Source organism: Rana temporaria, chromosome 2 (assembly GCF_905171775.1).
Source record: "Rana temporaria chromosome 2, aRanTem1.1, whole genome shotgun sequence".
Classification (NCBI taxonomy): Eukaryota; Metazoa; Chordata; class Amphibia; order Anura; family Ranidae; genus Rana; species Rana temporaria.
In genome coordinates, this window is record NC_053490.1 from 139,544,620 (window position 1) to 139,559,015 (window position 14,396).

A 14,396-nucleotide genomic window follows, 5' to 3' on the forward strand; every position below is an offset into this window, starting at 1 on the left:
TGAGTAAAATATGGGGGCTGACTTTTTCTGAATATTTTAGTTGCCTGGCTTTAATGTCGACCTACTGTCTGCAGTGTTTTCTGAGTCCTTGACTAGAATATGTATGCCACGGGTCTTGAATAAAATTCACAAGGGTCCAGTTTGTAAAATTTTCTTATGGCAGAGTTCCGAATCTCATGCTATAACACATCGCAGTCCCCTTTTTACATCTCTGTGCTTAGCCTCCCCCTTCACATCACAGCTCCCCTTTACATCAAAGACCCCCTTCACATTACATTCCCTCCTTTTAAAGCAGTTCAACAGTGTCCTCTGTTCCCCTTCACATCACAGCCTCCCTTTCATCATTCAGCCTTCCCTGCACAGTCCTGCCAGGGCAGAGGCACATAATGGCTGATAAATTGGGGAGCTCCCAGCCGCCGCTTTCATCCTCACAGCTGGTGAAGGTGGGAGGTCCTGCATGTCGGGACAGGGGGCGGGAGCTGCCCAACTTATTACATTAATAAGTGGATGATTACTGAATCCTGCCCTCTGTCCCAATAGGCAGAACCCCCCTTCCCTGCTCGTTGTGACAATTATAGCGGCAGCTGGGCTAAGAGGTGGCATGGCCGCAATCCAATTGGACTATCGCTCGGTCTGGTCTACCATTTAGTGAACCCTGATGTATGCAAATTGGGAAAGTCAGAAATCCTTATCGCAATTCTTATTCCAAGTGGGATATTCAAAGGTAATGCAGTAAGAGGCTGAACATGACAGCCAGGCAAGTACTATTTTTAGGAGATGTCGGCAGTGGAAGCCTTCATTTTCAGGGCTTTATTCTAACAGAAAAATAATTTAGGTGCACTCATGTTATAAGTGTTGACAAGAAGTAACCTTTTAGCTCAGGATGATCAGAATTTTTAGTAGCATAGAGATGTTTACTTTGGTCCAACCATCAACTTTTTTTTATAAAAGCTCTACTGGAGCAGCCAGGAGACAGTGGACTTATGGTGCAGTATGTAAATGATCCGCAGAGGCAGTGGCCAATGCATCATGAAGTATGCATCTGTGGACAGGGTGAGTGGGATAAGTTAGGCCACCTTAAGGGGGCAATTGGGATTAAGGCACTTTCTTTAATTAAAATAACTATTTATACTTACCTGCTTTATGTAATAGTATTGCACAAAGCAAGCCGATCCTCCTCTACTTGGGTCCCCTGCCAGCTCTTCTGCATCCACAGCTTTAGAGAGTTTCCCCATAGAAAGTGGCTTTCTATAGGGCCACTTGTGCGGGCGCACGTCCGAGCCCCCTGTCTGCATCTATAGATAAAGACAGGGTGGCTCAGCCCCGCTTCCTTGACACAGAATTTGACTGACAGCAGCAAAAGCCACTGCTCTCTTGCATATCGCTGGACCAAGATCAGGCCAGGTAATTATAAATAGGATCCTCTGGAGGTTTTATAGAATGCATTAGGGTAAAATATCTCCAGGCTTTACAACCACTTTAATCACATAACTAAAATTGCTAGAAATGTTATAATTAGTAGTTGATTACACATATGGAGCAAACGGCTCACTGGTGTTAGCTATGCAAGTAGCATATAGTACTAATGAGTTGCACAAAATCGTGCAGGGCTCAAAATATGTTAATTGCTACTACATGCTGTTTGTGTACCTAACATCATAGAACACTTATCCCAATCTGTAATGATTACGATGCTAAAAATCACCAGTGTGCTTCTTCCCTTGACGAATATGTAAACCCAACATTTCATATTCCTGATATGTGCCTGCTATACCATGTACTTGTACAAAAAGTATCCCGTTCTCTTTGTATTGCTTTGGTTTGTGTTCCTGCCAGTCTCTGTGCTTTCTTATTAAGAACTGACCACACTAAACAGGAGAGCTCTAGCTATGCTGGGATCTCAGCCTGCTCTCATATGATCAGGCTTGTCCTGACACCCTCCCTGCACAGCCATTCACTGGGGAGCTCAGTCTGCTGCTGTTTCTCCTCCCTGAGCTCCTTATGAAGCTGAGAACAGAGGGAATGTGATCACTTATAAAAAAAATGGGGGGGGGGGTGTTATAATGTTTTTTTTTTAATATGTGTACATTGATGTTTTGCCTTTTATTTCTATTTGAAACTGAATGAGTAGTTTTACATGGTGAGGGTGTACGATTTTAGACTTTTTTACAAAAATATTTTCTTCTACAGCTTACAACAGAAAAAGCATTGCTTGCTAGTTGGAGATGTAGCTGTCATTTATTAGTAGCCACCTACAAATGCTTTGTTCTTACAATCCTTAAGGTTTAATTTTGAAAGTGTAATTCCAGATTAAAAATAGTTTGAAGTGATTTGAAACCTGTGCTGATAAATGGCATTGGGTAAAGTTCGGGGGGGTGTATTGAACATCACCAGTCCTTTAAAATAAAAAACTCTGGGACCTCGGCATCTGATCTTTGGGCTTCCCATTCACTGTCTCATGTGCCATAGCCATCAGACTTGGGTTTATGCCATAAGCAGTAGTATGAAGAATCTCTTACACAATTTGAGGGGGGTTTGAAACTAATAGTGATTTCAACATGATGATAGCACAGCGACTCCATTCTGCAGTGTTATGGCAAGCGCTTCCTAGATAAGGCTTTTCACAGCACTGAATTTCAGGTAGGGGGGGAATCCATTTTTAATGTGTAGCTGTATTTAAAGAAACAAAAGCGAGTAGTGTACGTGTGTATGAACTCGTGTTTGTGTAATGCATCATCTTTAGATTTTGTGTAAAAGTACTTACTGAAATTAGGTATTACTGTTACATAGACATTTTTTCCTGTATAGGAAATAATTATAACATTTTTACTCAGGTATATAGTGTTTTATGCGAAAGGCCACATTCCTTCCTAGTAACAACAAGTTAAAATAATACAAACACTTTGTGGCACGTCATTTGGGAGCAAGTGTGTTTTTTGCAAGTAGTCATCATGGAGATTTTGTTAGTTTGTTTTTTACTTTGCTTTATAAACACAAAAAAAAATGAGAAAGGGTGACATGAGCAACAAAATCTTTTATTTAATTTTTTTTTGGCAGCATAATGCTTCATAAACCCCTGATGTATAGAAGCTTAATATTGCCTACAGCGCATTGCTGTTTTTAATGTTATGGGGAACATCTCCTTTAATTGAAAAGCGAGAATGTATGAAATTAGGGTCATCTGAACTTGAAATATAGTGGCATTTTTAAATATACTTTAAATCTGTAACAATTATGTATTTCTTTATAGATGTATTTATTATTGTTTATTAATGTTTTCCTCCTGCGTTGCAATGTCATGAAAGGGAATATATCTAATCTATAAAATATTTGTATAATATATGCATTATAGAAAATGAGATTGAAGTATGAAGATTGTACAGTAAAAAAAAAGCTATGTCATTTTTCTATCTATGCAAACGGAGAATGGCGCTCGTAGTAAAGTGACTGGATATCTATTTTGGGCTTTGTGTCTTAAAATTCTTTGGCTATTATTAATTCTGTAGCACAAATTTAGGAAACCTGCAGCAAAAGTGAGGCTTTTGTCTGAAGCAGGTGTTTATTTCAGATCTCTAGATCTCAAACGAAACAAGCAGTCTAGATGCTATGGGCAACAGCTCCACATTTGCTACATGTTTTATGAATCGGGCCCACTATTCTTACTATAGAACAGGGCCTGTCATACATCAACATTTATGTTAATTGTATTCAGTTGATTAATCTGTTCAGAAACAATTAGTCCAGTAAAAAATAGACAAACCAAGGCGGCCAGATGTTTCACCAGAACAGCCAGTGAAATTTATGTGTACCTTTAAACACACTTTTTCCTATTTAAAGGATCAAAGTGGCTTATGCATGGTGAAGTGCTTTCTTTGTTTGTTTCTGTAAAAATAAGAAAGGACTGACCCAAACTTACAAAGATTTTTAATCAGAATTGTTCCCTACTTTTTTAGAATGCTGCATCAGGACATTGACAATTGCATGGGATGTAGTAGCCTCAACAAAACAAGCCTGCAGCCTGTTGTACACAAATCTTTGTGGCAAAGAGTATGTGATTGCGCTTATAAAACACCATTAGTGCTAAAAATTACTATACCCATATAAAAAAAAAAACACTTCACTAAATTCACCATACGTTATGCAATAAAATTATACATAATCAGAATAAATTTGGGTATATCGTCAATCTCCCTTATTGACAGGTGTTTTAATCCCTCTCCACTCTATCTAAAACAAAAAAAAGTTTTGCTTTTAGTTATACTTTAACACATGACTTAAAGGGCCATCCAGAGAGAGGCTCCACTACTTCCCCACCAGTTTAGAGTTCTTTTCCTTCATTTTCCTCTGGGCTGTTCATTATGGTTGGCACCGTAAAATCAACATATCAGTTTCTTTTGTTTTGCCAAAATAAATATATTAATGTATAATATACAGTGCCTTGAAAAAGTATTCATACCCATTGAAATTTTCCACATTTTGTTATTACAACCAAAAACGTAAATGTATTTTATTGGGAATTTTATGTGATAGACCAACACAAAGTGGCACATGATTGTGAAGTAGAAGGAAAATAATAAATGGTTTTCAATTTTTTTTTTACAAATATCTAAAACATGTGGCGTGCATTTTTATTCAGCCCCCCTTTACACTGATACCCCTAACTAAAATCTAGTGGAACCAATTGCCTTCAGTAGTCACCTGATTAGTAAATAGGGTCTACCTGTGTGTAATTTAATCTCAAGATAAATACAGCTGTTCTGTGAAGCCCTCAGAGGTTTGTAAGAGGATCTTGGTGAACAAACCGCATCATGAAGGCCAAGGGAACACACCAGGCAGGTCAAACATGAAGTTGTTGAGAGGTTTAAAGCAAGGTTGGGTTATAAAAAAAAATATCCCAAGCTTTGAACAACTCACAAAGTACTGTTCAATCCATCATCCGAAAATAGAAAGAGTATGGCACAGCTGCAAACCTACAAAGACATTGATGTCCACCTAAACTGATAGGCTTGGTTTGAAGAGCAATAAGCAGAGAAGCGGCCAAGAGGCCCATAGTAACTGGAGGAGCTGCAGAGATCCACAGCTCAGGTGGGAGAATCTGTCCACAGGACAACTATTTTTCGTGTACTCCACAAATCTGGCCTTTATGGAAGAGTGGCAAGAAGAACGCCATTGTCGAAGGAAAGCCATAGGAAGTTCCATTTGCAGTTTGTGAGAGAAGCCATGTGGGGGACACAGCAAATATGTATAGGAAAGCGCTCTGGTCAGATGAGACCAAAATTTAACTTTTTGGCCTAAAGGCAAAACACTGTGGGGGTTATTTACTAAAGGCAAATCCACTTTGCACTTGGAAGTGCAATTGCTGTAAATCGGAGGGGAAGCTCTGCTGATTTTATCATCCAATCATGTGCAAGCTAAAATGCTGTTTTATATTTTCCTTGCATGTCCCCCTCGGATCTACAGCAAGTGCACTTTCAAATGCAATTTGCACTTGTTGTGCAAAGTAGATTTGCCTTTGGTAAAAATCCCCCTATGTGTGGCGGAAACCTAACACTGCACATCACCTTGAATACTATCCGCTTTTCTTTAGCAGGGACAGGGAAGCTGGTCAGAGTTGATGGGAAGATGGAGTCAAATATAGGGCGATCTTAGATAAAACCAAGGGCACACACCTAAAACCGATTCCAAAAGGTAAACAGCGGCGCTAAAGTGCATTTAGTGAATTGTACAAAAAAATATTACTATACTGAAAACCTATGACATAAATGAAAAAACACATAAGTAAAGAAAAAAGGTCAATATAAACATGCCAAAGTTTTCCACAGGTGTAATTCGATGTTCAGCCAATGAAAAAAATAAATCAAATGTTCGCTCCACACCACGTCAGTGCATGCCATCACTTCCCCATCAGGCTAGAACTCGCTGGATCTGTTTGCCTCACATGCTCATGTTGGCAATTGAGCTGTCAACCCCAAAGGGTTAGTAAATCATCCACAGCGATCTCCACCTCAATAAAAATGTATCAATCAGTTCATGTATGGGAAGAAAGGGGAGAGCTCCACTAGTGCAGTATGTCTCAAACACGATTTATTTTACAAAAATCTTCAACCATTACACTTCCCTATCTCAAAGTAAAAATGAGCATGTATTAAAAAAATACATCCACAATGCATCCACAGTTACAGTGCCAGCTAGCAGTGTCTCACCCGATTGGAGATAAGTGCCTGAACGTCACTTGCAGTTTCTCCCACTTCGTCACTTGCAGGGATGCACACTGCAATTTTCCTCATTAGAGCCCTGCAAGTTCTGGTTGATAATTATAAAACCACTCCCATTAGACTCACTCGGCACAGAGACAAACTGTTATTTTTCTTCAGAATAACAAAAGGTAGCAATCTGCAACAAAGTTTGTTAAAATCCTTGCTAAGTACTTGGATCACACAGAGGGAAATGTTTTTTTTTTCCTCATCAAAAGTTGAGTTACCTTTTAAAAACTTTAAGAAAGATGCTCACAGCTTGCCCAAAACTTTGCAAAAAGCTTTCTGAATATTTCATAAAAGCTTGCTGTTCACACAACCCTTAGACAAGCTGAAGCCTGTGTGAAACAAGCCTACAAGTAATCCTGGCATTAGTTGGAATAGAGGTTTGATCAACTTATTTTCCCACCCAAATATATCAACTTAAGCAGGCCATACACGGTTGAATTTGGAACAAATTTTCTTTTCAAAATCAGAAAGTTCGTTTTTTTTTATGATCCGATGATGCCACCATTGAGTTTCGAAATTCGGTCGACCAAACCTTCATGTTGCCGGGAATATCCGTTTCTCTCCGGGAATATTCTTTTCTTGCACATGCGCATTTTATTCTCTATTAAATTTCTCGCACGATTCTCCCATTATTGATCAGAAAATCGTTTGTTCTTCAAAAAATTTCCAACATGTTGGATTCCTCAAAAAAAAATTCCGCACGAAAATCGGCTGTTGCTGCAGCCCACTAACGGTACGAAATTCATACGAAAATTCTTTGATACGATTTTCGAAAGAAAATTCTTTCGAAATTGGAACAGTGTATGGCCACCTTTAGTGAAATTGCATCTGATTTTTTTTTGGTGCTTTGAATAAAGCTTGATACATGCTGCAATCTATAACAACATGGTGAGTTTAGTTTGAATGGTACAAAGTGAAAATCTATTGCAAGCAAAGCTGAATGATTTAATTGAATGAAGTTTGGCTGGGCTGAAGTTTGGCTGGATCACAGGAGTGAAATTAGTTTTGTACTCCTGTGACCCATTTTTAGAAGCGAGTGGGGTTAAATCCGCTCTCTGCTGAGGTCACAGAAATCAGTCCAGGCACCGCGTCATGCCAACAAAGTCTGGATCTGCCAGGTGCCTGGACTGAGCCATCTCAGCCTCTCAGTGAGCCGCTGAGAGCCTGAGATGGCCGCTCTCCACCCCTCCACAGCTCAGCGCTCCAGTGAGCATGTAGGGGGGGGGGCAGAGCCAAGAGCTGCTGACTAACAGCAGCTCTCTGCTCTGGGAGTTTAGAGAACCAAGCCATCGGCGGTGTTCGATCGCTCGGTTCTCAGTGCAAAGGCGCCAGGGGACAGATGCAGCATCGGACCGATGCTGCATCCACCTAGGTAAGTATAATTCTGGAAACAAAATAAACCATACTTCTCTTTTAATGAAAGATTTGTATCTTTTAAAAGTGTCACCTAAAAAGTGATTTTATCACTGCACAATTAATTTACTAGAAATATATTCGATCCTATAGATAAACCCAGTCATTGTAACAGATTGATACTTTTTCTTGCATTAAACAATCTTTTTGTTACATGTATAGCAAGATTTGGATATGTGGCCAAATTACTTGGATGACAGTTATGTTAGATAAAGTATATCTAGGGCAATTTTTAATATTTATATATCTTTTTTTTAATCAGTATTGTGTACTTTGCTAATAAGAAAGGTTCAGAGTACATATCTTAGACGCCTGCTAGGCCTTATGTGGCCCTTCCACCCAGTTTTGCAGCCTGAACTTGGTGGAGCTCCATTCTGCTACCTCTGCTCCCCACTGTCACCTGTAAACTCTAAAAGCCTTCAGTGGCTCCCAGATCCAACAGATCCTTACATGCTTTCACAGTGGAGATGGGGGAATCTGAGAGAGAACGATCTCCCTTAAAGGCGAGGCTGAGCTGCCTACACAGGGAGGTACTAGATCTAAATTTAGGCAGGTAGTAGAGTCGCTTACACAGGGAGGTACAAGCGTTGAATACACTGATAGTAGAAATGCCTACATTGGACGGTACTAGACCTGACTACACAGGTAGTAGAGCAGCCTACACAGGGAGGTAGTAGAGCCAGGAAGCTTTGAGTGGGGGGTTGGGGTTGCAAAAAAGAGACAAAGGAGGGCAAATGCCTAGTGCATTACCTCCAACACCATTTCCAATGTATTAAAAAGCCAAAAAACATACAAACATGAGAAGATCAAAAACATCAAATCACAACTCCAGCATGGTGGATGCCCAAAAATCTGTAGTTGGAAAGAGGATGTGTTTCAGGAGACGAGCCCTCCTTTCTCAGAGCTTGTGCATAGTGCACCCTAAACCCTGCACTCTGTTCACAGGGTGAAAACCCCCGGAACTCTGTATGTAGCGCACTCCTGAAGTCTTAACGTATCGCGTTTCGAGAGACAAGCCCCCTTTCTCAGAGCTTGTGCATAGTGTACCCCCTAAACCCTGCACTCTGTACACAGGGTGCACATCCTGAACTCTGTACAAAGCACACTCCTACACTCTGTACACTGTATTTAGCGCACTCCTGAACTCTGCACTCTGTCCGTAGCGCACCCATTAACTCTGTTCATAACGCACTCCTTAACTCTGCACGTAGCGTGCTTCTTAACGCTTCACATAGCGCACTCCTGAACTCTGTAACGTACTCCTTAACTCTGTACATAGCGCACTCATTAACTTTGTATGTAGAGCACTTATGAACTCTGTACGTGCAGAGTTTAGGAGTGTGCTACGTACAGAGTTCAGGAGTACATTATGGACCAAGTTCATGAGTGCTCTACATGCAGAGTTCAAGGGGTGCGCTACGTACAGATGGCAGCGTACGTAGCACACTCTTGAACTCTGTACGTAGCACATTCCTGAATTCTGCAGTCTGTATTTAGTGCACTCCTGAACACTGCACCCTGTATTTAGCGCACTCCTGAATTCTGTACTCTGTATGTAGCACACTCCTGAATTCTGTACTCTGTATGTAGCGCACTCCTGAACTCTGTACGTAGCGCACCCATGAACACTGCCCTCTGTACGTAGCGCACACATGAACTCTGTCGTAACTCTGTGGCGCATATATGGTGGCAATGTCCAAAAATTAAAGGGTTTTGGAGAAGGATTAGACAGTTAATTACTGAAGTAACTGACATAGAGATTCCAGATGACCCCTGGGGATGCTTGCATCAGAGGATTAGATTACCTATGAAACAATATCAGAAAAGTCTACTACCTCATCTTCTAACAGCTGCCAAAAGCCTGATAGCGAGTCACTGGCAAGATAGGGAAAGTCCTCCCATTAAAGAATGGTGCAATAAAATAAACTCCATTCAAAACTTAGAATTTTTAAGGCTAAGTGACATAGATGGCTTGGAGGAATATGAAAAGACCTGGTCTAAGTGGTTGGAGTTTAAACATTCCATGATATTCGCGGAGCTAATGGGTGCATAGGGCATAGGACCTTGTCAGATTCTTTTGAACTTTAAGGTTAGATATAACATAAGAAAGGTAATAATATAGAAAATAAGAATAATCAGAAGATACAGAAAGGTAACTGGAGGTCCAGGGGGAGGGAAGAGGGGAGGGAGGGAAGTGGGGGGGGACGGAAGGGTCACAATAATAAAGGTAGAGAATTTTTAAAAAAATGTGTTAAAGTAAATAAAATATATACGTGTTTCTCTTGGATATAAAAAAAACGTATATATATATAAAAAAAATAAAAATAAAAAAAATAAAAATAATTTTTTTCCCACATACAAAACATCCACATATGATGCGAAACCATGAAGGAGATATGGCGGGCAAATGAACGGCGGGCAAGGCTCGCTACCTTCTCTTGGTAATGGTTAAAGTCTGAAGTGGAAAAAAAAAAAAAAACGACTCTGTAGCGCACTCATGAACTTTGTACGTAGCGCACTCTTAAACTCTGCACGTAGTGCATTCCTGCGTGCAATCCTTAACTCTTCGCGTAGCGCACTCCTGAACTCTGCACACTGTACGTAGCACACTCATGTACAACGTTTATGAGTGTTCTACATACAGAGTTTAGGAGTACGTTACGGGCAGAGTTCATGAGTGCGTTACATACAGAGTGCAGTGTTCAGGAATTTACTATGTGCAGTGTTCAGGAGTATGTTACATGCAGAGTTCATGAGTGCGCTACGTACAGACTGCAGCGTTTATGAGTGCTCTACATAGTTACATCTACTAGGACCCCCAGGTCCTTTTCCATCCTAGATTCCCCCAAAGGTTCTCCCCCCAGTGTATTGATTGCATTCATATTTTTGCCACCTAAATGTATTATTTAAAAAATGTGTACATTAAAACAGAAGTATGGTTATTTGTTTTTTACATAGTTATACTTACCTCGGTGGATGCAGCATCAGACCAATGCTGCAGGTGTCCCCCGGCATCTCTGCACTGAGAAGCGAGCCACCGAACACCGCCGGTGGCTCAGTCCTCCCCCCTTCCCTTCTGCCCTACTTCTCAGCTCTCATTTGCTCGCTGAGACGCTGAGACAATCAAGGCAGCTGGCGGATCCCGACTTGGAAGCCGTGATGACGCTCTGCCTCGACTTATGGCAGTGACGTCAACGGAGATCGGAATTCAGCCCACTCTCTGCTGAAAACGAGTCACAGGAGTGCAAAACAAATTGCACTCCTGTGACCCAGAGGAGAAGCCCAGTCTAAAAAGCTCAGGATGGACTTTTCCTTTAAACCTCATATACCATGTAGTTGCCCACACCATTAATTTGTTAAGATCTTTTTGCAAGGTTTCCACATCCTACGAAGAAGTTTATGCCCTGCTTCGCTTTGTATCGTCCACAAATACAGAAATGTAACTGTTTACCTCATCCTCCAGGTCGTTTATGAACAAATTAAATAGGATTTGTCCCAGCACAGAATCCTGGGGGATCCCACTACCCACCACTGACCATTCCAAGTACTCCCCGTTTATCACCACCCTCTGAACTCGCCCCCCTGTATCCAGTTTTCAATCCATGTACTCACCATATGGTCCACGCCAGTGGATCTTATTTTGTACATACAATCTTTTTGTAGTGCACTCCTGAACTCTGTCCGTAACGTACTCCTGAACTCTGTAGGTAGCACACTCCAGAACTCTACATAGCGCACTTCTGAACTCTGCACTCGGTATGTAGCGCACTCCTGAACTCTGCACTCGTTATGTAGCGCACTCCTGAACTCTGCACTCGGTATGTAGCGAACTCCTGAACACTACACTCTGTACGTAGTTCACCCATTAATTCTGCACTCCTCTGTATGTGGAGCACTCATGAACGCTGCAATCTGTACAGAGCGCACTCCTGTACTCTGTAAGTACCACACTCATGAACTCTGCACTGTGTACGTACCGCACTCCTTAACTCTATACGTAGTGCACTCCTAAACTCTGTACATAGGGCACTCATGAACTCTGTCGGTAGTGCACTCCTGAGCTCTGCACTCTGCCCATAACGTACTCCTGAACTCTGCACGTAGCGCACTCCTTAAATCTGTACGTAGCGCACTCCTTAAATCTGTACGTAGCGCACTCCTGAACTCCATACGTAGCACACTCATGAACTCGTACGTAGCGCACCCATGAACTCTGCATGTAGCGCACTCCTTAACCCTGTACATAGCACACTCCTGAACTCTGCACCCTGTACGTAGCACACGCCTGAACTCTGCTCTCAGTACGTAGCGCACTGCTGAACGCTACACTCAGTACGTAGCACACCCATGAACACTGCACGTAGCGCACTCATGAACTCTGCCTGTACCGTACTCCTGAACTCTGTACATAGCGCACTCCTAAACTCTGCACTCTGTACGTAGCGCACTCATAAACTCTGTCCCTAACATACTCCTGAACTCTGCACGTAGCGCCCTCCTGAACTCTGCACGTAGCGCACTCATAGATGCTGTACGTAGCGCACTCCTGAACTCTGTACGTGGCACACTCCTGAACTCTACACTCTGTATGAGGTGCACACCTGAACTCTGCATTTGGTACGTAGCATACTCCTAAACTTTGCACATAGCGCGCTTCTGAACTCTGCACGTAGCGCACTTCTGAACTCTGCACGTAGCACACTCATGAACTCTGTACTCTGTAGGTAGCGCACCCATGAACACTGCACTCTGTACCGTAGTCCTGAACTCTGTACATAGCGCACTCCTGAACTCTGTACGTAGCACACTCCTTAAATCGGTTGTAAACCGCATAAACATTTTATTTATTTTTTTCAAACCTGCAAGGCAAAAGGCATAATCAGCTAGTATGCACCGCATACTGGCTGATTATGAAATACTTACCTCGGAACGAGGTGAAGAACACTTACCTGGTCCACGCCGAGCGAGATGTCATCTTGCTCCGGCGTGTCTTCCGGGTATCGCCGCTCCAGCGCTGTGATTGGCTGGAGCGGCGATGACGTCACTCCCGCGCATGCGGGAGATTTAAATTTGGCAAGGTCCGGCGGCTGACGGTCCTTTCGCCGTGGATTCCCCCCTGTGCATGCGCCGCTGCAATCAGCGGCGCATTGCGATGGGAATATCTCCTAAACCGTACAGGTTTAGGAGATATTCTTTATACCTACAGGTAAGCCTTATTATAGGCTTACCTGTAGGTAAAAGTGAAAAAAGTGGGTTTACAACCACTTTAACTCTACGTAGAGCACTCCTGAACTCTGCACTGTGTATGTAGCGCACTCATAAACTCTGTCCCTAACATACTCCTGAACTCTGCACGTAGCACACTCATCGATGCTGTACGTAGCGCACTCCTGAACTCTACGTGGCACACTCCTGAACTATACACTCTGTATGAGGCGCACACCGGAACTCTGCATTTGGTACGTAGCATACTCCTAAACTTTGCACATAGCGCGCTTCTGAACTCTGCACGTAGCGCACCTCTGTACTCTGTAGGTAGCGCACCCATGAACACTGCACTCTGAACGTAGCGCACCCATGAACTCTGTATGTAGGGCACTTATGAACGCTGCAATCTGTACGTAGCGCACTCATGAACTCTGCCTGTAATGTACTCCTGAACTCTGTACTCTCTACGTAGCGCACTCCTTAACTCTGCACTCTGTACAAAGCTCACGCATGAACTCTGTCCGTAACATACTCCTGAAGTCCATTTACTGTTTCAGGTCCGATTTCACAGGAGCCGCTGCTGAGATGTGTGAACGGCTCCATAGAGAGCTGGTCACAATTTCCTGCTAAGCGAATTGGAATCGAGAAACCCGCATCCAATTTGCAATAGTCTGAACCCAGCCCTAAGTGCAAAGGAGGGATTTGGGGTCCCTCCATAAAGAGTACCTGTCACTGACTATTACTGTCACAAGGGATGTTTACATTCCTTCTGACAGCATAACAAGTGGTCAGAATTTTTTTTTTCAAAGGGACAATTTAAAAATAAAATAGATAAGAAAAAAATAATTTTAAGCGCCCCCATCCCTCCGTTTAGCGTGCAGAAGTGAATGCATACGTAAGTCACAACCAAAAATGTAAACAGTGTTCAAATCACACATGTGAGGAATTGCCGTGATCGTTAGAGCGAGAGCAATAATTATTGCACAAGACCTCCTCTGTAACTTTAAACTGGTAACCTGTAGACATTTTTAATGTGCAATTTTAAAGCATGACATGTTAGTTATCGAATTATTTGGCGGAACATCATCTTTCACATTATACAAAAATATTGGGCTAACTTTTCTGTTTTGTATTCATGAAAGTGTATTTCTTCCAAAAAAAATAATTTGAAAGACCACTGCGCAAATGCAGTGCGACATAAAATATTGCAACAATCTCCATTTTATTCTTTAGGGTCTCTGCTACAAAATAAATATATTTGGGTTTCTAAGTAATTTTCTAGCAAAAAGAAATACGGATTTCAAGTCCCCTTTCACACTGAGGCAGTTTTCAGGCGTTTTAGTGCCAGAAATAGCCTCCGAAAAGCGCCTCCCATTCATTTCCATGAGTGCTTTCACACTAGGGCGGTACGCTTGCGGGATGTTAGAAAAAGCGGTGTAAAAATCGCTCCAAAAACGACCCTGCCCATTGAAATTAATGGGCAGCGCTTTGAAAAAAAAAACACACGCTAGC